Source organism: Dermacentor silvarum, chromosome 4 (assembly GCF_013339745.2).
Source record: "Dermacentor silvarum isolate Dsil-2018 chromosome 4, BIME_Dsil_1.4, whole genome shotgun sequence".
In the NCBI taxonomy this organism is placed as follows: Eukaryota; Metazoa; Arthropoda; class Arachnida; order Ixodida; family Ixodidae; genus Dermacentor; species Dermacentor silvarum.
In genome coordinates, this window is record NC_051157.2 from 120,577,265 (window position 1) to 120,602,187 (window position 24,923).

General features: G+C 47.7%; 1 protein-coding gene across 3 annotated transcripts in view; it reads right to left on the minus strand.

Annotated features, from left to right (window-relative positions):
- Positions 1-24,923, minus strand: part of LOC119450598 (DNA damage-regulated autophagy modulator protein 1) — a 391,336-nt gene that overhangs the window by 58,421 nt on the left and 307,992 nt on the right. For 2 of the 3 annotated variants that reach the window (XM_049666008.1, XM_049666012.1), the window contains exon 2: positions 17,466-17,585. The exons of the other annotated variant lie outside the window; for it this stretch is intronic. The gene's annotated coding sequence lies outside the window, so the exon portion shown is untranslated. The remainder of the gene's footprint in view (positions 1-17,465; positions 17,586-24,923) is intronic. 3 annotated transcript variants of the gene reach the window in all.

A 24,923-nucleotide genomic window follows, 5' to 3' on the forward strand; every position in this document is an offset into this window, starting at 1 on the left:
CGCCCACCTGTTTGTGTCCAGTTTAATTCAGTCAATTTAACGGGACATTCACACTATTCTGCCCCTCACAATATCATCATCATTATCATCACCATCAGCCTATTCTTTACGTCCACTGCAGGACGAAGGCCTCTCTCTGCGATCTCCGATTACCCCTGTCTTGAGCGAGCCTGATTTCAACTTGCGCCTGCAAATTTTCTAACTTCATCAGCCCACCTAGTTTTCTTCCGTCCTCGACTGCGCTTCCCTTCGCTTGGTACCCATTCATTCTGTAACTCTAATGGTCCACCGATTATCCACCCAGCTGCCTTTCTTTCTCTTAATGTCAATTAGAATATCGGCTATCCCCGTTTGCTCTCTACCACTCTCTTCCGGTCTCTTAACGTTAGAGCTAACATTTTCGTTCCATCGCACTTCGTGCGGTCCTTCACTTGTTCTAGAGCTTCTTTGTTGACCTCCAAGTTTCTGCCCTATGTGTTATCACCGGTAGAATGCAATGATTGTACACTTTTCTTTTCAACTACAGTGGTAAGCTGTCGTTGACTCCCTCTTATACAGTGACCTATGTCGATGCTACATAGCTTCGTTGAAAAGCAGCACGTATGTATACATTGCCACCTACTGAGTGACCCAAGTTGTATAGCACTGCACGGGCTCGGGCTTACCCGAAAGCCCGGGCCCCGCCCGGCCCGTGGGCCGGTCCGGGCCGAGTAGGGCAGTTTTTTCACGGGATCGGGCCGTGCTCGGGCACGGCATGTGCTTTTTCACCCATGTGAACCAAGCACGGCATGTGCGTTTTGGACTCGGGTTTTTTGACGCGGGCCCGGGCCGGGCTCGGACTTTCTGGTGGTGTGCATGTAACGTGCATCGAGTTATCCTCACGCGTATCGACTCTGAAAAACATGTCTTTTTCGGTCTCGGGCCGGGTTCGGGCCTAAGGTAAAGAGGTGGTGGGCCGGGCCGGGCGGGTAACGTAGATTATTTCCGGGCCCTGGCCGGGCCCGGATCTCGCCTTAAAACTTTTGGTCGGGCTCGGGCGGGCAGCCCAACGTAAAAACGGGCCCGGGCCGGGCCCGGGCTGAAAAAATTGACCCGTGCAGTGCTCTATAAGTTGTCCGATAATTGATTTCGAACCCTGTTACCTCAGTACAGCAGCACGATGCGCTGGCATACAAACGCTGTTCTCGCTTTCGGGGTGAATTATTATTCGCCAGTAATGCAAATCTTTAAACCGAGCTGGCAGTAATTTACAAACGCCGTTATTTTAGCCTCACGATGGCGAGCAAATACTCCAATTGGACCGGCTTGTATGCATACTCCGATGATGATGATAATGATGATGGTGATGATGATGATGATCTACCCTTATGGCACGAACCCACTAAGATGTATAGGCCAAGAATCAGGCAGCAGGGGGCAGCTTAAGAGACTTATTTGACGAGGAGAAACGCAAGTTAAATGTAAAGAACAACAGGAAATACTACCGCAAAAGCTAGAAGAGTATGCTACTGAGCAGTCACACTAACTGAAGGAAAATTGTGAAATACGTAATAATCAAGGAGAGATTGAAGGCAACGTTAATAAAGGATTACGAGACGCAAATTCTGTGAAATTATTGGTCATCAGATAGCAGAATAAAGCTAAAAAATAAGCAGGGTATTCCTTTTGTTTCAGTCGAAAGAAGTGTACACTGTGCAACCAACACGCCTGTGACTTCCTAGTGTCGATGCCCTAAAAGATAATGATACCGGAATACTTAATCTTGACCGATGAAACGATGCCCAATTCCGCCTACTTTTTTTTTCTTCTGTTTTCTTGTAACAGCAAATAGCTCTTAGCACGTCAGCACTGTGTACTCCATCTTAACGGGTGTTATGTACAAACAGTCTATCGATAATATTGTTTTCAGGGCCATTAAATTTTACCTTAGTTGTTTTCAGTGTCCCGAAAAAACATCGGTTCTTCTCAACATGTAGGAGACTGCTAGTTCCAGGAGATGCATAAGCGGCGAGAATAGTCAGATTTATATATACACGAAGTAGCAGATAGGCACGCTATGTACACCTAATAACTACGTACTTAGTTACTCTATTATTATATTAGCTCATCGGTCTCCGAATTAGCCCTTCGGATAAAAAAGAATAGACGTATTTAAATCTAGCGTCCGAAATGCCTTGCTATTTAGCGCTTCAACGAAACTGCAGTCGGTTAAGGATATCTGGTTAGGCGCTACGTATTTAGAAGAGAATTGGCAGTGTGCCAACACGTTGTTAATTCCTGTACTTGCCACAACTTGGGTAAGTTTGTTTACACGGGAGACATTCTCGGTTCACTATACGTACGAACACGTACTCGCAGTGGACTGCGATAATACGTACGTACGGGCCCTGGCTAGTCGTTTCCTTCTGTTAATAAAATGCTCATTACCGGACGCGAAATCTTCGTAAAGAAGCACGGCAGTGCGGCGATATCAAAAGTGCACGATAGGATACTACATGGTTTTAGCTCACTTAATTATGCCCGCAACTGTTCACATTGGATTTTTATTGGAGCTAAACAACTATCTTCGAAAGTGAGTAGCCTAATCTGAAAAAAAATATTCATTCTTCTGTGATGGACAACCACTTATTTGCTAAAAGACACTGTCTACACAATATACGAATTCGCGCTTTTCCTTATTGGTGCTCGCATAGTGTCCGAAAGTACTTTTTCAGGTGTAGCACGCCACACTTTGCTTCATATGTGCAATACCTTATCCTATACCACGAACAGAGTTAGCACAAGTACATTCCCCTTTTGTGGCGATCCGGACATTTGACTGCACTGAGAAGGCCCTCAGCACGCACTCGCACGCCTTCGTACGGCACCGCAAGGCGTCAGAGCCGGTACAGCTACTTCTTTTGCGCTTCGCAAGCTAACCGCCGTAAACGGTGTCTAGAGCACACGGACAAGTTCGACAGATTTTCACCGGGAAACGACGCGGAACCTTTCGGCGTTCGAATATTCAGGTCCCACGTATGACCACGAAGGATGGACGACGATGGACGTCGGTATGGCTACAATTGGGTGACGACGCTGGAGCAAAAACAACCTAATTACGACAAAGGAACGACCACGACGGCATCACACGATGTAATGACGACAACGAAATGACGACAACGGCATTATGGCAATGGATTGACGATTGCGCTATGATGACGGAATGAGGACGACGATGGAATGATGACAATGACATGATGAAGACGGCGGCATACAGACGATGATGGATTGACGAGGATGAATGACGACGTCAGAGTGACGATGACGTAATGATGACACTGGCATGGTAATGAAGCAAGGAAGATAAAATGAACTCGACGATATGACGACGACTGATTAGAAACGACGGCACAACGACGACGACAGCATGTTAGTGCTAGAGAACTACAAGGAGGAGAGAAGAGAAAAGTAGGGCGGTCAACCAAACGCGTGTCCCTTTTGCTACCCTACGCAAGGGCAGGAAGTTCAGGTATGAAAAAAAAAAAAAAAAAACGATAGCGACGGTGGCACTAGCAGTGCGAGGCATCTCGCCCCCCGTCAAGTAAGCGCTTAGGTACGTCACCTGCCGAAGGCCGCCTTGGTTTGCACTAAATCCGGTGCCAGTTTGCACTATGTCCGGACGGGCCTATTGTGCGATAATGCAGCAGCCAACAACCAGCACCCGCCAAGTAGAGGGAAAAGGCCAAGAACGCTTCTGGTGAGTGAGTGAGTGAGTGAGTGAGTGAGTGAGTGAGTGAGTGAGTGAGTGAGTGAGTGAGTGAGTGAGTGAGTGAGTGAGTGAGTGAGTGAGTGAGTGAGTGAGTGAGTGAGTGAGTGAGTGAGTGAGTGAGTGAGTGAGTGAGTGAGTGAGTGAGTGAGTGAGTGAGTGAGTGAGTGAGTGAGTGAGTGAGTGAGTGAGTGAGTGAGTGAGTGAACTTTATTGGGTCCACAATAGACGCGAATAAACTCGACGTCACCTGGCTCCGGGTAAAAAAAATCTGAACAGATTTCAATGGCAGCCCCACTATTACCAACCATCATACGAAACTTCGCAGTACGAGCATTATTGGGGTAACTACTACAAATGCGCTGTGGAGGTTATCTTATGGAAGTAACCCCCACTCACAAACGTTTCTAAAAGCTTCTTGGTTAAGTACCCTCTGCCTTTGCCTTATATCCCTCCGGAGAAAGCTCACTCCCTGTCCTGTCCTTTCAGTAACCTTTCAGGAAATCGAGGTATACTATATCGAAGCCGCCCTGGCGGCATACGGAACCAGACTAAGCATGTTTAAGCATGATGTGTTTCTGGAACTAGCCTGCATACAGATCAGAATAATCTGTACCATCCAACTATCCGTCGCGGTGGTTCCGCGTCTATGACGTTGTCCTGTAAAGAACGAGCTGGCGACCGCACTGCGATGCATAGAGAATGTTAAAACGCGCCTGTGCTGGAATATTTGTGTAATTTATGGAGCCCGATGTAGTCAAAGCTCATTTATTTCCGCAGAGCAATTTCACATATCCTTGCGATTAAAGATTCTAGTAGCAACTAACCGAGGCTCATTTTTTCAAAGTGACAGCACCACAAATTACCATTGAAGAACTTTCCCTGAGTTTCGATCTCACATGATGGCCGTGTTCTAACACGCGTCATAGGCTGCTAAATAGACTGCTGAGCTGACAACGGCCATTTTAGGTCTAGTTTCGATTCTGGTGAAGCCGGCAGAAAAGACAGCTTCCCCAAAACAGCATCGAAGTCAAAACCAACGGAAGCTACTTTGCTGTCCAAACAAGATGGAGGCTGAGCAGAATGTTCAGAAACTCGGCAGGAATGTCTCCTGGCTACACGGAAACGTAGCCCTATTTCTTATGCGCTTAATGTAAGCTACGTTGTGTTTTTCATAAGTTCAGATACGTAAAGTACTTTAATATACAACGATAATATGGGCGTTTCTTAGTTTTTTCTTGGCTACGCGATGTTGCGTCAAGACGCGCGTATGTCTTCCGAAGTTGTCATCCTAGCAGTCAAAGTAGACTCGCCTTGAGCGCTGTCCAGAATGGAAGCACTCCCACTATCTCACCGTTTCCGTCACCTTAGTACGTATGTCGTTGAGCAAGCAAAGACAAGGAAAATCATTGGCAGTTTCCTTGTGCAGGATACAGCACGCCCACAAGCGCATCGATGGAAAAAAGAAATAAATGAGGCGTAACAAATAGGTAAAGGTAGAAGGGGTTTGGCAGTACGGATGTGAGGCTGACATTTCACATGGTGCATCGATACATTGATCACGCGTTCGTAAGGGGCTACAAGAAAAAACATTTATCTGATAGTCAGTAGAATGGAAATCCAACGTTCTTCAATTTCTTAATTCTTTTTCTTTTTGCATACCATCTGGGACTCAGCTAAATGTTTGCTATGTCACAAGTTTCGCTGTAAGCCTGGTCGCTCCGATTAACTCGTGCTTCAACACAACAGAATAATACAAGCATGGCATATTACTTCACACATGGCAGATGAAAGGCAGACGTAAGATAGAGAAACACTAAAAGCTTTAAGCGCACAACCAGACGAGGACAGGTGAAAGAAGACGGGAGACGCACGAGCGCTAACTTGCAACAATTTATTGAAAACTACAATGCGGAATATAAAGGCATGTCGTGACCCTACATCACGCAAGCGCAGCCAGCAAAACAATGAGTGACGACGCAAGTATTGTAATTCCTTCGAAGATAAAGCAGTCAACGACTTGGATACACAGTTGGTCACTGTTATATGCTTTGAGATGCAAAGTTTGGGTAAGTCAGAGAACACGCAAAAACTAAAGACAATTGGCGTGAGGGCTTGACATTTCTCCTCGAACTCTTCGTGACGTCCACTGTGCGATGGAGCATCTATAGTCGATGCTCATATTTATTCTTTTAGAACAGAAACATTGTCTCATTGAAAAGAGCCGGACGACTCGTTTTGACTATTTGCAGAACATTTATGGCATACAAGTTGTCGAAATAGACAAACGTACAGTGAAACTTGTGTCGTGTGACTGACATCAAGTTTGTTATGCTTTTTGTAGGCGAAATTCATGCAGGAAAGTCTTGTCCTCATTTGATCGTTTAATAGTTCCAGTGCAAGCAAACGAAGACAGAGACAATAGCCGACTCGTTCGCCTCAACAAGGAAATAAGAAATACACGATTTGTATATCTGATTCTACTCTGCTTAAACTCCCAGCCATACACGATTCCATTGAAGCAGCCTGGTTATTATCGGACATTAGGCCAAGTACACGTATGCGCCGATTACTTAAGCGCCATTAAACAGCTACCCACAGTGGTAGCTTAGCGACTATGGCGTTTCCCCGCTAAGCACGAGATCGCGGGATTGAATCTCGGCCGCGGCGGGCGCATTTCGATGGGGGCGAAATGCAAAAATGTCCGTGTACGGTGCATTGGGTACACGTTAAAGTACCCCAGGGGGTCAAAATTAGTCCGGAGGCCCCCAACCGGTTGCCTCATAATCAGATCGTGGTTTTGGCACGTAAACCTCGAAATCATTTTTTAAAGAGTTTAGGCTAATGGGAACAGCTACACTACTCTGTCATAAAATACATAAGCCTTCACAATAACTCACCTTTCAATATACACCTACACAAGGACACAGCTCGGACAATTTCAATGCCATGACAGATAGCAAGGCACACGACAGCACAAAGAATATGCATCCACCGATGATTCTTGTGCCACAGTCATTTACAACTTTCCTTGCCCACAAAAATTCCCTCCGATGCGACACATGTGCTTGTCTTTTTTTCTTTTTTAATATAGGATGCTTATCCAACCACGTCTCTGCTCCCTCCCCCACAACCTCACAAGGGTGGGGGAAATTTCTCTCAGAAGGATATGCGCTGGAATATTCCTCTCCCCTGATGTCACCTGCAAGTTGAAGGGCTTCGTCAAGGACGACACTACCTGCCCCAACTGTACGACTTCGGCACTAGACACCGATAAGTATCACCTGTTTGGTACTTTCCGAGGATCCCGACACATCAAGGAGCACTTGCTCAAATGGTCGTCCCTCCACCGTCACCGTCATGATGACTTCAGTAGGTTGAGTAAAGATAAAGGTCACTACAGAGCCTTACTGGACTTCCTGCGCGATGAATGTTTACATTCATATGTCAACACGTAATTCGACTTCGTCCTGCCATCTGCTATTCGCCTGGTTAGCTCAGATGGCAGAGCGGCTATCCCGGAAAGGCGGTGGTCCCGGGTTCAAGACCCGAACCAGGATGAATTTTTCTTAAACTGCGACGCTTTTCTTTCGAGGAACCCGTATGGGTTTCCTTTGTAGCAATTGCTACGCTTGGGTGGATGTCTCTCTTTCCATTTAATTACTTCTCCCCCTACCCCTCTCTTTTGCTATAGCGCTGTCGCCACGCTCGTTCTCCCTGTCGCTCTGGCCACACTCGTTCCTCCTCTCCCCTACCCGTCTCCGTTGCTGCAGCGCCGTTGTCACACTTTTTTTCCCCTGTCCGCTACCCGTCTCCATTACTGTCCACGCACCGTGATACGGACGTAAGCCACCCAGACTCTCTCTTAGCCATGAATCGTACCTATACCATCATTTTTATTGCAATAGCAATTACGCGTACGCTCGAGGCGCACCCTCGTCATTGGTGCCGCCGCCGTGCTGTCCCGACATCCACGGAGCATGCGCGGCTCACGCGCGCAGGTTTAGAGGGTTTCCCAAGACAGCGTACTGCGTTTTGCTGCAAAAATGACGTAGCGGATTGGACACACCGTCAACGATCCGCTCAAGAGGTTCGGTGATGGAGCAAGAGCACCTTTCTGCCTCACGCTGCTGGGATGAGCGTTGTGCGCACGCGCAGGATGAGCACACCAGCGTTTCTGCTCAGCTGCTTTGTGTATGCATTGGTCTAAGCGGAACGGACAGACAACGTTAAGCTAACGTTACCTGAAATGTCACTGGCCGGTGACTAACACCGACGGTTTACCACCGGTTTTACCTCGCACACCATCGAGGTGCGTCACCTGCAATGCCACTGTCGTTGCTGCTTATCCCACCACGTTGGGAGACTCCTGGTAGTTGCCAGAGCGCTTCCGAACAGCAGCAGTCGCCTTCTGCGCTGCGTCCGCGCCGATACGCCACACCCCGTTTTATTAAGAATACCGTTGGTGGGGTTCAAGCGCAACGCTAATGCCTGTGTCACATGCAAGCGATTGAGCGAATGGAGTGAACAGCGGCGCGGCGCTGCGAAGCTTTTCGCGAGGTTTCATTTCACATGCATTGCCGCCGCGCATTTTCTACCGCTGCGAATACCGTCCTACGCGCAGGCTTTCGCGCACTAGTCCTCCACTGGTCACGTGGCGAGGCGGGCCGTCATTGGTTCGGAAGCGGTGTTGCCCGTGCTGCCGCGCTGCCGCCGTGATGAAATTCCAACTTGCCCGAACCTCGCCGCTCCAGCCGTTAGTGCCGCCGCCGCCGCCGCTCGAAACAGGTTTCTGCGCCGCGGCGGCAGGAATCGCGAGCGTTTTCGCTTGCATGTGAAACAGGCTTAAAGCTTGCTGTCGCCTTCTGTGCGATTCAGGACATGGTTCCAGTTTACTGTTATTTGCAACCACTTTAAACCTACAAGCAAGATGTGACTTGGTATAAAAGGGGCCGATCCTTATGAAGATATACTGCAAGGTCAATATGGCATCAAAGCTATGCTTTATTTACTCGTATAATTACGTTCATGCAGGTATTAAGAGAGCCTAAGGTTTCCAAGGTAGAATGACTATTACATTGTATGAAAAGTCAGCAGTAAAGTCAAGATATTCGGACAAGTAGGACTCTAGAGCGAAATGAAGGATGTTATTTTATTTTGACGCGTAAGCCTTAGATCTCTTTGCTGAAAGGTCGTGTTGTGATGTGCAGAAAAAAAAAAACGGAGCGCGGCGGGAAAGGGAAACAGCAGCGCCGGAGGAGGGTTCTGAGAAAGGGCGACGAGCGCAGTCGGAGAGTTGAGGGAAAGGGCAATGGCGGCGTAGTAGGAGCGTGGAGGGAAAGGACAACCGCGGCGCTGGGGAGGAGGAGCTAAATGTCAGCGGCGGCGCCGGAGGGCTTGTGTCAGTAAAGCCCCTCTACCTTCGCAAAAGTACCGCCATCCATTGAACAACGCCGCTTCTCTCTCTCCTGTAACTCCGATTGGACGATTATGGCGCGTGCTTTCACTTGTTTATGTTATGTTCTCTTGTTCACTTTCACTTGTTCCTCCTTAGCGCCATGTCGGAAGTCCCTCTGCGCAACCGCCGTCGCCGGCGGCGCGCACCCGGCCTGAAAGCTTCAATGGCAACTTTCGAGGGGGCGCCACCGTCGACTTGCTTTCTAAAGCAAAAAAAATTAGCAGTGGCTTAGCTCGGCTATGCCTGGATATACGTAGCGTGGGCTAAGTCGGCCACATCGTTCAGAACCGGTAGACCTGGTGGCATCGGTGGGTAACGATACCCATTGGTAACGCTCAAGAGCGGAATCTTCTGCTTAACGAGAAAGTTCTTGCACGTTGTACAAACCCGCGCCACGGTTTCAGCCCACTGAGGCGCCGCCGCTAAACTCAACGTTTCATGTATGGCACTACTCAGCGGCGTCAAGTCTTTCATGTGCCATAGTCTTTCGCACACGTCGCACACATATCCAAACGGATTGTTTACGAAGTCCGTCTGGAAGGTCCGAGTCGCACTGGCGCTTTCGCTGAGTTTCACAGTATATTCAGTCGATCGGCGAGCCTTGACGTCATCGACGGCGTTTTGTTGTTGCTGCAGGGGTGGTCGGGCATGTCGCTCAGCCTCCTGGCGACGCCGCTTTGCTAGACGTTCGTCCCTTTGCTCCAGTGTCTCCGCAGCACGTTTAGCCTTCTTCTGTTCATTCCTCCTACGCTCAACCGCTAATTGCCAGGCAACTACTTCGGGATCCGATGAGTCAAGCTTCTCCGTTCTTCTGCGCTGTTGAGCAGCATTTGCGCTCTCCTTCTCCGTGGCTATACCACACTGGCAAACGCCAGTCAGAAGCGCAGCGGCTCCAGCGCAGTGTCAGACGGCGACTGCACAGCGAGCGCGCGCCGGCGCCAGTGCGTCTACCACGGCTACGACGTCACTCCTCTGGAATGCGCAGACCAGCGGCGGTGAGTCGCGCGCGGCGGCGGCGGAGTGCGCGAGAGGTGCCAGCTCCGGTGGCTCCGGTGCGCAAGCCGTGTGACATAACTGATCCTTGCGCATGCGCAGCACGGCTCTTGATGTGCCGCGCGAAACGGGCTTGGCTAGGCCAGTGTAGCTAACGCTACAAAAGTAAAGAAAAAGCGCAGGCGGTTTAGGAGAGGAGATGGCGGTACTTTTTGGAAGGTATAGGGGCTGTATATGTCAGCGACGGCGCCCGTAGGACGTTCTGGAAACAGCGGCAGCACGCTCGCAGCGCGCTCGCGCCCCTTGTATACGTCGCCGCGTAGAGTCAGAGCTTCATTCCACATCGCTATGGGTGACGATGCACCAGGCCCTAGTCATGGGCTGGGAAGACCGAGAAAGCACGCCACAGTGGAAGAGGCTAGGGCAGCTTGAAATGCCGATCGTCGTAACCGCGGTCGGGAGGAAGCGGCTATGGATGAAGATGCGGCAGCGGTCCGACGAGAGCAACATGCGGCCCTAATGAGACGCAGGTGTTCTGGGATTGCAGAATTGGTGGAGAGAGAGGCCGCTGCCGCACGTGCAAGACGAGGCGCCTTAACTGAGAGGTGAAGGCACCGACGGGGGCCAACAGGAGGCTCCTGGCGATGGCGATCGAGCGGAACGAGCTTTATAGGGTGGAATCCAGGGGGTTGTCCAACAAGGCTTTCACATTCACATTCTTAGAAAGTTCTAAGCTTCCCCCGTAAATTCTTGTTTTGTTCTTTCGCTTTCATGAGTCTTCCTCCTTCTAGTGCCCTTTTCCCCATTTCCCCCCTTCTCCCCTTCCCTTGCTCAGTAGCATATGCAGGTGTATACGTTTACGCCGGAAACCCTTTCAGCTTTTCCATAAAGAACTATCTCTTTCTCCCTTTCTCTGCTGGATGGTCGTCTTGTTTGCTACACTTCAACTATGTTTAAACAATAATTGGCAGTGGTGCATTTGCAACAGTTAGACAATTTGGATCAATTAAATAAAATAAGGAGCAAAAAATAAGTGGTATATGGAAGTTACAAGACCTCGTCACCACTCCTTTACGCTACTCGGGGAGTCAATAAAAAAAAAAAAAAAACGTACGTAGAATTTGAAAGATGCGTAAGCATTTCGTAGTAACGACGTGGCTTTGACTGCTCACACTCAACACTGCTGGTAATCCTAGCATTGTTCAGCGGCGGCGGTCGTCTTTGCGCCATTAAGGTAAATGCGACAGCGCTGCGGTGACGCGAACTGCTGCGCAAGGCGGCGCAACGTGAACTGCCCGGTGCACTGGTGACGTTCCGATACGAAGTCACGGCTGCCATACAGTTCTGGCTTACTAAAGGTGTGCCTAGTGCGTGCCTGATTGCACACGTCACGTGATCACAGAGACGCGCTCGTTCCACTGCTCGTGTGTTCGTCGTCGTCTTCTTCCACAGCTGGCGAAAACATTGCTGCCGGCTCCAACTTGAAAGCGATCGTCTTACGCGAAGGACGGGCGGACGCTCGGACAGTTTCCTCGTTGGGTAACCGTAGAAATCTCTACGCATTAAAAGAAAAGAAAGTACCGAGGTAAAAATACTTTGTGAGCAATAAAATGTGCAATTCGGTTCTTTTAATATCGGGCCTATCAATTCGGTTTCGTCGACCCGTTTCCTTGTACTGAATTTCTTTTTATGTGAATTTCTTTTGCCTATACGTTGCTATAGGTACGTGAGCATTTTACCAGAAGGCGAGGGTTATAAAGATTTCCTATAGAGGGACATTGGTTAACTGCTGTCGATTACTCAAGTGGCTTAAGATCTTTAGCCACTGTTATTTTACTACCAATTTGTCGGTCGTGATCCTAGCAGAGAGAGAGAAAGCAAATGAAGACGGTACACTAAAAAAACGGCTGCCCCGAGGTGTCAAAAGTAGATGGAGCTATTCAGGTCACTCAGCGCGATAATGATTGAGCTTCTAAATGAGCGGACACCTAATTGCTGGGAATTTGGTAGATTTAGACGTAAGGACACGAAGGACACGGAACGAGGAGAAGGAAAGCGAGAGGTGAATGCTTGCAAGGACGTCACACCTCGTGCTCCGGAATGCAATAAACGGAGTAAGACCGTTCAAAGAAGTTGGCGAGCGGAACCCTAGCTTTCGTTTTTATCCTTGCGCTCAGTCTGGCCTCGTGGGACTCTCACTTATGCGATCTGAGAGTTGCCCAGATACGAACAATTGATAACTTTCTCTGAGAGTAATAATAGGCTGCGTTTCCAGCGGAGGGTCACTCACAGGCAACCGGGCCAAAAGTGGAATCGGAGAAATACGGCGCTGCGGCTCTTAATAATGGTGTTTTGAATCTAAGCCGCCTTCTCTCTCCCCCCCCCTTTCCCCCTTCAATCTCTCCACACATTTCTCTATCCTTTTCTATACTGATGACTCTCGCATAAAAATAAATACAGGGAACTGCGAGAAGCTAAGCAAATGAAAGAGTATGTCGCCCTCTTACAGTTGTCTGATCCGTGGTGCAATGACCGTCGCTATTATTTAATTTCGTTACTGTTGTACTTACCCTTAAGTGGACGCTAGGCTACTAGATGACCTTTTTAAGACATTATTCGCATTTTATTGAATAAAAACATTTTTATTCTATGGGAAGAAATTCAAAGCCGAACTTTCCTCTAGAATTTCAAGCGCGAGCTGTTTATCGATGATGCTGTCAATCTAACATCACAATTTTCACGACATTTTAGAAAATATATACGAGTAGGGTGTCCCAGCTAACGTTAGCGAAGATGTTCGGAGGAAGAGGTTATTGAAAAAAAAAACACGGTGCAAGATACGATTTTAAGACCTATGGTGTTCGGTTGTCAGAACGTCGGCAACCTAACACTGTAGGTCTTATAATACAACAAATGGCAGTGGAATAAATACGGCAATCGTATCGGAGAGGCTCAATTTTTGGTTAGTCTCAACCATGCCAAGTGACAAAATTTAAAGACGCACAAAGTATAGGCGAAGTTAATGATCATGTTTAATTATAATGTAGATTTAAATAACCAGGTAAAGAGAAAAGAAAGCGGAAGAAATGTTAACTTGCCACAGGTGGGGATCGAACCCACGTCCCGCGCATTACGCGTGTGGCGATTTACCAATTAAGGCTATGGCGGCACCATGTCGCCGGCCAATTTCTTTGGCGCTTGCGCACAAGATTAGACCACGGACTGTCAGGCTCACCTTTCCCAGTGAGTGTAAATTTTTAACACAGAAGCAAGAAAACAGAACCCGTAAAGCAATACTATCATTTGTTGAAAGAAATTTGGCAGTATCGTTCAAAGCGCGATACTTTATAGCGAGGGTCTCGAATCCGGCAGCTTTGATGCTTCCATTAGCATTGTATGGGTTTATTTTCCAGTTGCCTTCACCAAAAAGTTCACATAGACGTGACGCCTGCGGCGGAAAGGATGCTCCACATCCGCCGCCAAGGCCATGAGTGGTGGCGATGGCTAACACTCCCAAGGTTAGTTCTAGTAGAGAAACATAAACACCCCAGAAAGTTGATGGGAAAACGGCGCCGCGGTAGCTCAGTTGTTAAGAACATCGCACGCGTAATGCGAAGACGTGGGTTCTGTATCTCACCTGTGGCCAGTTGTTTTTTCATCCACTTTCATTTCCATTTGTTTATCATTTCCGCAATGCAATTAAGAACCACGGATGATTTCCCTATGCTGTTCCTGGAGTCATTGTTTGTTGGCTTCTTATGATATAACTAATAAAAATCGGCCCCTTGGTTTGCTTTCTTCTCGTTCGAGGGTTAGAGAAAACACGGGACGGTCCAAAACAGTTGATCACCAAAACCTCATGCCCCTTCTTCCTCTTCTTCTACTCCCCTGCGGTGCGGCGTTACATTTTCCTCCGGGACAGACGAACCTCGCCGAGCCAGTTAGAGTGCGCGCGGTTGGTAGGCTTCCAATCGTGCGACGTGCACAACTTGCGTTTTGCGTGAACGGCGGTTATCAGCCGTCACTCTAGTGATGACATAGCTCACATCACTCTCGTATTGTTTCCAGCACAGTGGAGTAGCCGCCAGTAATTTTTTCGTTGCTAAGATTTAATTAGGTAATTGTAATTAATTATCTAATTCTAGAAGTACTGCCCTAATTATCAAAGTGTCAATGAGAAAATTGTAGAGCAACATGACAAACTCCCGATACAGCTTTCTGTTGCTCAATACGTGACACATAAATGTGTTTTTCCGAGTGTGAAAGGAGCCTGCGAATATATGCAGAATTGCCATGCGACTGGTTGCTCGAGGCACTTTGCGTGTGTTCGCGGGCTTCTTTCACGCTCGGAAACACACTTTTATGTAGCACGTACTCAGCAATAGACAGCTGTATCGGGAGTTTCTTATGTTGCTCTACAACTTTCTCATTGACAATTTGATAATTAGAGCAGTAATTCTCGAGTTATATAATTAATTACATTGAGTTAATTAAATCTCAGCAACGAAAAAAATTACTGGCGGCTACTCCACTGCACTGGAAACAATACGCACTAGGTTTGCTTCGCGTAACGCTGTTCCTCTTTTTTTTTAATCGTGCTGCATGATAGCTGGGACACCCTGTATATACAGCGGATCCTATATATACTTTACACATGAATGATGTCTAAGAAGCAAAACGTCTAAAAATGATGTCTAAAAACGCAAAACAAAGCTGAGCGACCTTTAGATAAAAAGCGAAACAGTGTGCCGAAAAGGAATTCACAACAGTGGTTAGTGGGCTAGCTGGTACATGGTATTATGTACATGAATGCCAGCAAGCAGGGAGAAAACCATAAAAGAATATCTGGAAGACAATATGAAGGCGCCATTATTATTCCTTTGTATTGCCTCTTCAGAACTATTTCCCAGTTTCTTCTTGTCGGTTACTCCAGTAGCTATGTGGCTGCCCTTCAGTGCATCTCAGTGGACGTCAATGTCCCTCTGTGCCTTGAATTTGCTAACGGTGAATCCGGCAGATCGCACAGGGGTTCCCTGATGCGCCGTTTCATCCAATCATCGTCGCCCCAGGGCGTCCCGGCGCGCACCGATGCGATTTGCCGAATTGGCCCTTAATTCATCCAGTGAGATTCGGTCCGGGTCATTCATAGTATTACAGTGAGAAACTTTATGGCGCGGTCAATCGTCATTACCTTTTTCCTGGCGTAGATCCACACATCCGAGATCGAAATGGGGGCAAGAGCCTCAAGTTGTTTCGATAGGGCTTGTCGGTTGAGGCCATTCATGTTGTCGGTGGGCGTCTCTGGCAAGAAGGGATCAGTATGTGTGCGGCGCGTCCCGCGTTGCAGTTGCCGTATAGTGCAGCTAAGAGGTGAGGAAGGTTTGGCGATCCCCTCTTTTCATCTTTCTGTTTTCCTCGCCGCTGTCGCGTGGCCGATGTCGTCAGAGTCGTCATCCTCCGAAACTGAGCACAACAAGGTGCTGTCTTCGTCATTCGGCATGTCAATTCGCTTCCTCGTATAGCGTATATCGGTATAGGCCGCTGATGAGACGCCTCCGTTTCCATCCTTGGTACAAATGGGGCAGCTTCTTCCACCCCAACTTGTTAGCCCGCCCTCGCACTGCAGGTCTGTACATCACGGAGCAATTTAAAAACGACCCCAAACACAATCCTCTATCCCTGCGGGAACAGCATCTTACTTAAGGTTTCGTGTGCGGCAATTCTAAGCTTGAGTGAATGTGTTAAAACGCTTTACATTCTGCATTGAATTCAGGACACGCTAGCATATAATGGTCAATGTTACGTGGCAACGTCACGATGACTTTCTCATGTAATTAACTCTTTGGCTGCTTTGGGGTGATGTTCTTCTTGATGTGTATTTTGTGACATGATAAGTTTCCTGCATTACTGCTACGTGCTTTTGCTTTGAACTGAACGATTTCAGCGTGAGTAGAAATTATTGATGCTTGTAGCAGGTCAAGCACCCACTCCGCACTATGCATAATGTGTAGATATTTGCAACGTTACGTGGAGTTATTAGTGTGTATACCATGTTTCTTTAGGCTCTAAGCGGTTGTGAAATGTTGCTCATTGTTTTCATATTTTATTCATATATATTTCAGCATCGTTTAGTGCTTTCTTTTCTTTTTCATAGTTATTATTTGTTTGTATTCCAATACAGTTTTGTATCGTCATAACCAGTCCGGCCTCAATTTACCTATCATCATTTCTTCTCGATTTTATAAAAAAGTGTTCATTCAAGAGTAGTGTCTGTGTCCCGGGCGTTGAGGCCACGTTAAAGATACCCTGGTGGTCAAAATTAATCCGGAGTCCCGCCACTACGGCATGCCTCATAATCAAATCGTGGTTCCGGCACATACAATCCGAGAATTCAATTCGATGTTAGATTGCACGCACCTCTTCTTGCTCACATAATTTGTTTAGCTTACTTGGGGTGACTATTATTATTTTTACTACTACTATTATTGTTATTAGTATTACTACTATTATTATTATTATTATTATTATTATTATTATTATTATTATTATTATTATTATTATTATTATTATTATTATTATTATTTGTTCACAAGAGACTGCATCAGCATCGGCTTGAAAGGGTCTTCCTTGCAGAACTCCCGCTTCGAAGCAGATTTCGACATAAATTTCAACGGAAAAGTACCTCTCATGTTTACGTGCTATCAAGGCGCACATAGATTATACGAATTATCGACAGGGAGGGCCCACCAATCACCCACCAGCGTCACCACTGTACGGTAAGTGGCACCAACGCTACTGGTGGTAACACTGTGCCGTACCACTGCGTGGTACCTGTAGTATCGGTACCAGTGGTATGGAGAACATTCGCGCATTCTGTCCTCGCGACAGCTAGCGTTTTGAGACGCTGTCGTTGAGAAGCTGCGAGCCTGCCAATTCGCTCAGAAATACATTTTTCTTTCGTCAACATCAAGTAGAGGTTGAATGGCCTTCTAACTTTCTTCTTCTCCTGCGCAAGCTGGAGATCAGCTGATATGGCCGCTTTAAGCAGCTCAACTTTGACGGTCAAGGGAAACTCAAGGAGCGCCAGTTAAGTAGATGCCGCTCAAAAGTTCACGTAGACGGGTTCGGGCATCTCGCGAAACGGATCCTTTCCTGCGTGGAGACGGCTTTTACGCCAGTCATAGCTGTGCTGTGTACACACAGGCGCGCGCGCGCACGCACGCACACGCCTGGCTCGACGTGTACGCCATGCGTACAGCAGTTGCTTACCTGACGGCCCGTTCAATGATCTATGAGTTGTCCAGCGAGTCATCTGCGAGCGCCTGCTTTCCGGGTGAAGTCGACGGTTGGCTCAGCCGGCCAAACCTGAAGGTCTCGTCCTCGGGTAGCCTACGTGACAAAAAAAAAAAAAAAAAAGAGATCGGTCTCCGTACGAGTTCGCAACTCTTTATAGCCTATCTTTATTTCGATCCACGACACAACTACGGACGCGTATACAGCGACGCGGGGGGGGGGGGGGGGGGGGGGGGGGGGGGGCCATTTCCTATCCATGCCGTCGCCTTATCGGCTGCGCGCGAAGCTGTTTGAACGCCACTGCAAGTTCCTTCCGCCTTTGCCAGGGAGAGCGCAGCGCGAGTGTCAAGCCGAGCAGAGGGACCGGTGGAGTTGTTATTTATTTACAACATATCCTGCAGCGCCGAAGCATTAATTCATTAATTCGCCGAAGCATTCTATTTAACACGTATTAGTCCTGATCTTTCAAGATAGTTTCGAGAGGTTCATTGCAGTCTGTGGTGTGACTCACCCCATACACATATTTAGAACGTGTACCATCATCTTAGGCGTCCCGATTATATATTCTGTGGTAAGAGTATTTCACGTAGTACCCAGAAGACGGTTAGAAAGGCCCTAAAGCGCGTTTATGCTAATAAGCGCTTTCCATTTCCAGATAATGCTTTTGTGAACCCCCGTGCCAAATGTTACTCTCGTGCACGCAGCACGGAACCTACAGAATATCGCTCTGAAGGTCGTTCGTGACCTTTTTTTAGACATCCGCCACTTTCCATTCGGCCGAATGATGTAAACAAACTCTGCGAAAGCTATTGACCGAGTCGCTTTAGTGGCCATGACCAATAGCCGCCAGCCCATAAACAGCAGCACAAAAAGCATGAAACACAGTTCAGCCAGCAAGACGATGGAAAAGCAAACGTCAAAAAAGAAAGAAAGAGAAATAAATAAATAAATAAATAAATAAATAAATAAATAAATAAATAAATAAAGACCGAAAGAAAGAAAGAAAGGAAGAAAGAAAGAAAGAAAGGAAGAAAGAAAGAAAGAAAGGACATCACTGCATGCCTCGTCACGTCCTCGCCAACGTGATGCTAACGTGGGCTCATGGCGATGAAAAAAAAAAGAAAGAAAACAAGAAAGGGTCATTGTGTCGACAAGAAAGCTCTCCGCTTTAAACATAGGTGCGCGCGCACACACACACAAACACGTTAGCACATTCAGGTGCACCAGATGCGCTATACTGCAAATCTTATTTGCAAAGTTTCATTATAACGCATTCTTGCGTAATGTGTATATTTCCATGGTTTCGCAGCAAGGCTAACTATGGTCAGTTAGGGTTCTTTAAGGTGCAGCCAAATTGCGCTAATTCACGGGCGATAATTAACGCAAGTGGACTTAGAACTTGCTAACTTCAACAAAGTGGTTGAAATTTCAACGCTAGACGGATTGCATAATCCCGCACAATCATACATAATTATTTCACATGAGCGCAGAGCAGCTCTAGTCTCTTTTTTATCCTTGTTTAATTTGCTTTAGTAGAACTCTTTTTTTTTCCCTCGGTGACTATCATTTACTGCAGATGTTAACAAACCACTTTATATGCAACACCGAACTTTTAAGTTTACTGTAGTTTATGCAGGGTGTCCCAACTATTATGCACCAAGATTTTAAAATATGCAAATGCCACGTATAGCTGGACAGAACCAAGGTAATGTTGTTTGCCGTCGCTTGGAGATACTGAGAGTATTTTTTGCATTCCGCCTAGTTACATAATTAGTCTTAATGAATCAATTGACTTCTCTGTGTCAATGCGAAAATTGTAGAGCAACATGAAAACCTTCCGATACAGCTTTCTGTTGCTCAATACATGCTACATAAAAGTGCTTTTCCGAGCGTGAAAGAAGCCCGCGAACACACGCAAGATTGCCGCGCGACTGGCCGCTCGGGGCACTTTACGTGTATTCACTGGCATCTTTCAGACTCGGAAAAACACTTTTATGTAGCATGTATGGAGCATCACAGGAGGAATGGAAAAAAGTAATCTGAGTATCTTAAAACGATGGCAAACAACATTACCTTGGACACATTTCGGCCAGCAAGACGATGGAAAAGCAAACGCCAAAAAAATCACCGCATATCCACGAAGTGAATGATGATGAGTGGGTGAAGCACCAGGGTATCATTCGGGTAACCGTGAACATGCGAGAGCGCGGGAAGCGGCGGCAAAACGCCGGAAGCATTCTCTACCTGAGGTTGGTGGCGCCGATGCTCGGTTCAAGCGCGACGCCGGCAAGCGGACCCAGAGGCGACGAGAGCGCGGGAAGCGGCGGCAAAACACCGGAAGCGTTCTCTACCTGAGGTTGGTGGCGCCGATGTTCGGTTCAAGCGCGAGCTTCGCGAGCCCTCAGCTTCGCGTCGGGAACGAGAGCGAAAGAAGCGCGCGTCGGGAACGAGAGAGAAAGAGAGCGCGCGTCCGAAACGAACGGCCTTGTGCATCGCAGCGCCCCTAGCGGACTCCATGCAAACCAGAGCTACGGACGAGAGAGAAAGAGTGCGCGTCGGGAACGAGCACCCTTGTTACGCCCTTGTGCCCCGCAGTGCCCCTAGGGGTCTCCATGCAAAACAGAGCTACGGACACCGGAGGAGGACGAGGGACAAGGCTTGGCCCTAAAGTGCTTCGCCCCTAAAAAGAAAGAAAGAAAGAAAGAAAGGAAATTACTGCGTGCCTCGTCACCTAGCACAATTTTAAATATTGGTACATGATAGTTGGGACACTCTGTATATACTGTCAAAAAGAAGTTTCAAATGCGCGCCGGCGCGCTTTCTCTAGGACGAACGGCAGTTTCAGCTTGTCCCTGTCACTAGGTTTCAGCGTTATTGTTCTGTTTTTATTTTCTCAAAATTAGGGGCACCGTACGCGGTTTCTATTTCCACCTAAATATTTGCAATTTTCGGGTGAAAAAGTTTTGTTTTATTTTCAGATGAAAGCTAGCGGCTTTTTTCAGTGGATAATTCTTTTTTTCGCCTCGAGCTTACCGTTTCGTTTCTTTTTCTCCGCTGAGTAACTGGTTCGCAGATTTTTTAGATGCTGCAACATGCTCTGTGCATGCAGATTCTGCTATTCAACTAGTGTACACAAAGACAATACATGGATTATAGTCGCAATCAATAAACGACAACAAGTACACAGAATGGAAAAGTTATCGAGAAGCAGTGAAGCAAGGCCACAACTCCATACAACGATGTGACTATGCCGGATGGAGTGCATGGGATATTCTGCGAATAACACACACACTGAAAATTCCTAGGTAGACCCGACCCTGCGCTGCGATCCGTGAACTCGTTCATTCCCCGTAGTGGCCGCATCGTAAAGGCTGCTGCAAGGACCCAGGCGAAGGTTCCCCCGACCCTTAGTTTAATTAAATAAATAAAAATCAAAGCCCCTTCTTTACAGAAAGATGGTTGAACGCCAAGCTTTCTCCCATGCATACTGAATCAAGGTCAAAGTCCAAAGCCAACGACGACGCAACGAACCCAAGAAATGGTAAACGACCCGATGCGATGCATATGATTTGATTGCTTGCTTAGGATTGTATTTTTTGAACGTTGAAGTTGAATGAAGACACATTTCGTTAAGTTGCATAGCCTTTAGTTGAGATCATGTAGCCGTTCATTACACTCACAATTTCACGGACGACTGCCAGTTTTATCAGGTATGAGCCGGTCATGTTTGCGTACGCTGGAAAATGCCCAGGCACAGATGCTGAAAACATGTCTCGGTGTTCCACGTTGCACCTCAACCTACGGAACAATTCAGGAGGCTCGCTCACCCCTTTACCTGTCTATCTACGATGCGAACCTCTTCGAGTATTCCTGTGACTGCTGTGCCGTCATGAATGCCACCCCTTATCGACACTTCCCGATATATGGCCGGACTCCACTTTTGTAGCGTTAGCTACACTGGCCTAGCCAAGCCCGTTTCGCGCGGCACATCAAGAGCCGTGCTGCGCATGCGCAAGGATCAGTGATGTCACATGGCTTGCGCACCGGAGCCTCCGGAGCCGGCACCTCTCGCGCACTCCGCCACCGCCGCGCGCGACTCACCGCCGCCGGTCTGCGCATTCCAGAGGAGTGACGTCGTAGCCGTGGTAGACGCACTGGCGCCGGCGCGCGCTCGCTGGGCAGTCGCCGTCTGACACTGCGCTGGAGCCGCTGCGCTTCTGACTGGCGTTTGCCAGTGTGGTATAGCCATGGAGAAGGAGAGCGCAAATGCTGCTCAACAGCGCAGAAGAACGGAGAAGCTTGACTCATCGGATCCCGAAGTAGTTGCCTGGCAATTAGCGGTTGAGCGTACGAGGAATGAACAGAAGAAGGCTATATACATGTGCCACATAATACGTATACCGCGTGTGTGTCATTGGAGCAGCAGTAAGCATGACAATCAAGCTAATCCTTGACAATCTAGACAACCAGGAAAGCTAAGAATAATCAGCTGAACCTTTGCTAACGCTACGTATATCCTGGCATAGCCGAGCTAAGCCACTGCAACTTTTTTCAAGAGCCATTAAATGCCAAGAATCTACCATACCATCATACTTTGCCCCTGCTGACCTTCCACGTATGCCCCCATAGGTAATGTCCAAAATACGGGTACGTCTATCAATTCCCGGAATTTCTAAAAAATCGCGAATACCTACCGTCGGCCTCAGACATTTAACACTTGAATATATGTCGAAAGAATATCACTCCTCGGTGAATGTGTATACAGACGGATCGGTCTCGTCGTATGCGTCTGGTGCGGCTTTCGTCGTGCCTGCGAATCATGTCATTCGACGGTTTCGTCTGTGTAACAAGACGACTACAACATCTGCGGAACTAGCGGCAATCAGAGAGGCCGTTCAATATATTCGCAACAGCCTCTTCAAGTTTGGACAGTCTTCAGTGACGCAAAATCGGCTCTGCAACTACTTAGACTAGTGTTGAAAGAAAGCGCTTACAGAGTGTTGGCTCTTCAAACTGCCGAGCTATACACTTTAGCGCAAGAGAACGGCCACCGCATTACATTTCAGTGGATTTCCAGTCACTGTGGTATACGCGGCAACGAACTGGCCGATACCGAAGTGAGGAAAGCACTCGAAGAACCAGAGTCACTGCTTGCAATTCCTTTTTCAAGAGCGGACGCCAACTGCCTCCTCTCCAGTTTCATCCGAAAATCGGCAGAAAAGCACTGGGACAACCCGGATAATCCACACAGACGACTACAGAGATTGGACCCTACCATGAATTTTAGGCTACCACCGAAAATTCAACGCAGCTGTGCCAGTCTTCTGCACAGACTAAGGCTGGGGGTAGCGTTTACGCGCGGATACGTGCACCTCATGCGACGCACCGAGTCTCCAGACTGTGAGCTGTGCCATGTAAATGAGACTATACGTCATGTGCTTTGTGACTGCCCTAAGTACGTGGAAGAGCGTCAAAGGTTCAAGAATGACCTTACGCGTCTCGACAGCCCACCGTTGTCGGAGGACGTTATTTTAGGCCCTTGGCCAGACGCTCAATCGAGTTTCAAGGCCATCCACGCGCTACTGAACTTTTTAAAAAGTACGGGCCTGGACTGTAGGCTTTGAGCATGCCAAATTGCTTGACATATGTTTTACGTCCTCCTTCTCTCGTCATCGTCACCCATCATGCGACTCTTTCTTTCCCTCTTTCTTTCCCTCTTCCCCTTCCCCCAACGCCGAGTAGCTGGCTAGAGGAATTTACCCCAGGCCGACCTCTCTGCATTTCGCATCATTAAACTTCTCTCTCTCTCTCTTCCCGGACGACTCTACATTGACACTGCATTGCCTTGTGATCGCTGTGGTAGACTGGTCAGAGGCTCTGCCGATGCCGATACACGGGATCGGCCTTACGAGCATGATCGCGCTCGCGCTTACGTTCGCGTACGGCAGCCTCTTCTGCCGTGCACTGCACTGGCGGCCTACCCATGGTGCCGGCCAGGAATGCATTGCGTGACGCACGTAATGCAATGCAGATATATACAGTTCGTCTGAGTAGCGTGGCGTCGCAGTTCCCATTGTTCTTAACGCTACAACTGCGAATGTAAACTGTAGTGTTCTACGATACGTATGTCGTGCGCAGATGCGCAGATGGTTCCATTGTGCAAGTTGGCTTTTCTGCAGTGCGTTTGCGGCACTCACAGACGAATCAGTGAGACAGAAAGATTCGCATTAATACCATTTTTTTATATTTCTTGCACCGTCGGTACGTCAGACCATTACCTGCGCCTACACCATAACCTGCGCCGCAAGATGCTATTACTCGTACACAGCATCGCGTATGTCTGACATGCCGATGGTGCAATCAATAAAAAAATAGCAATTATGACCCCTATTTTTATCATAGCTAGTCAGTGCCAAGTAGAATTCATCCGCTTACTTCTGCAACCGAAGTCACAAAGCTTTTTGTTCGTAAAAGCAGTTTGCCAATGGGCCGCCGTCTTCTTGGATTGACTCCAATCTACTCATGTGAACAATTTGATGTAAGCAAATTTTCGGGAATTGGGTGTCTGACAAGTTCTTCCCGTTAAATGAATCAGTGTCCTACGTTTAAGGATGCAGATAAAGTCTATAAACAAGTATTCCTTTTGCTCAGTAGCCAGTTGTTAAAAAGAAAAATGACATTCAACATCTGTGTTTGCTTATAGCAAGTCAACATTACTGAAGGTTAAGTTATATGTTTCCATATAACCATCTGCTGACTAAGGGAAAAAATAGGAGCAGCTAAAGTATCACTTTTGCTCAGCCTCAGTATTTCAGGCCATTCAAAAGAGCTGTTTTAACAGACAAATTATTATTGCTACGACCTCCAATAGATGACATTAAAGGTGCAACGTGTGCTAGTTTTCGCCTCTGCACTCCTTCACTAACGCAGTCATGCTCGACTCTCCACATAACCAGCTGCCTCTCCAGCCGCCGTCACTGGCACGTACATTGCGTGGCCCGCGTCATTGCATGACCCGCCGCAACCGAAAGGCGGCCGCCGCGGCCGGAATTTGATCCCGCGACCTTGTGCTTAGCAGCCGCAATGCCAAAGCCAGTAAGTAATCACGGCGGGTCGCCCGACCCTATCGCGTACTTCCAACTTTTCCCTTTCCGCATTTTTGTCGCAGCAGCAGGCAAAACAAACGCAAAAAAGACAACAAATAGCAAAAAAAGGGAGCGATACAGTCTTGATTTACAATAAAACGATAATTGTCAATGTAGATGGATGACTCAGCACTTGAAGTACACTGTTCTCCTTAAGGCGGCGGTCCCACTCCTGCGGCACGAGCCCCCCGTTTTCAGTACTTTTGGAGTAACCGTGGCGGCTCTTTTACTTAGGATATAATGTTGTGGTATATACCATGAAAAGCTTAATTCTTGTAGATTCCATCTA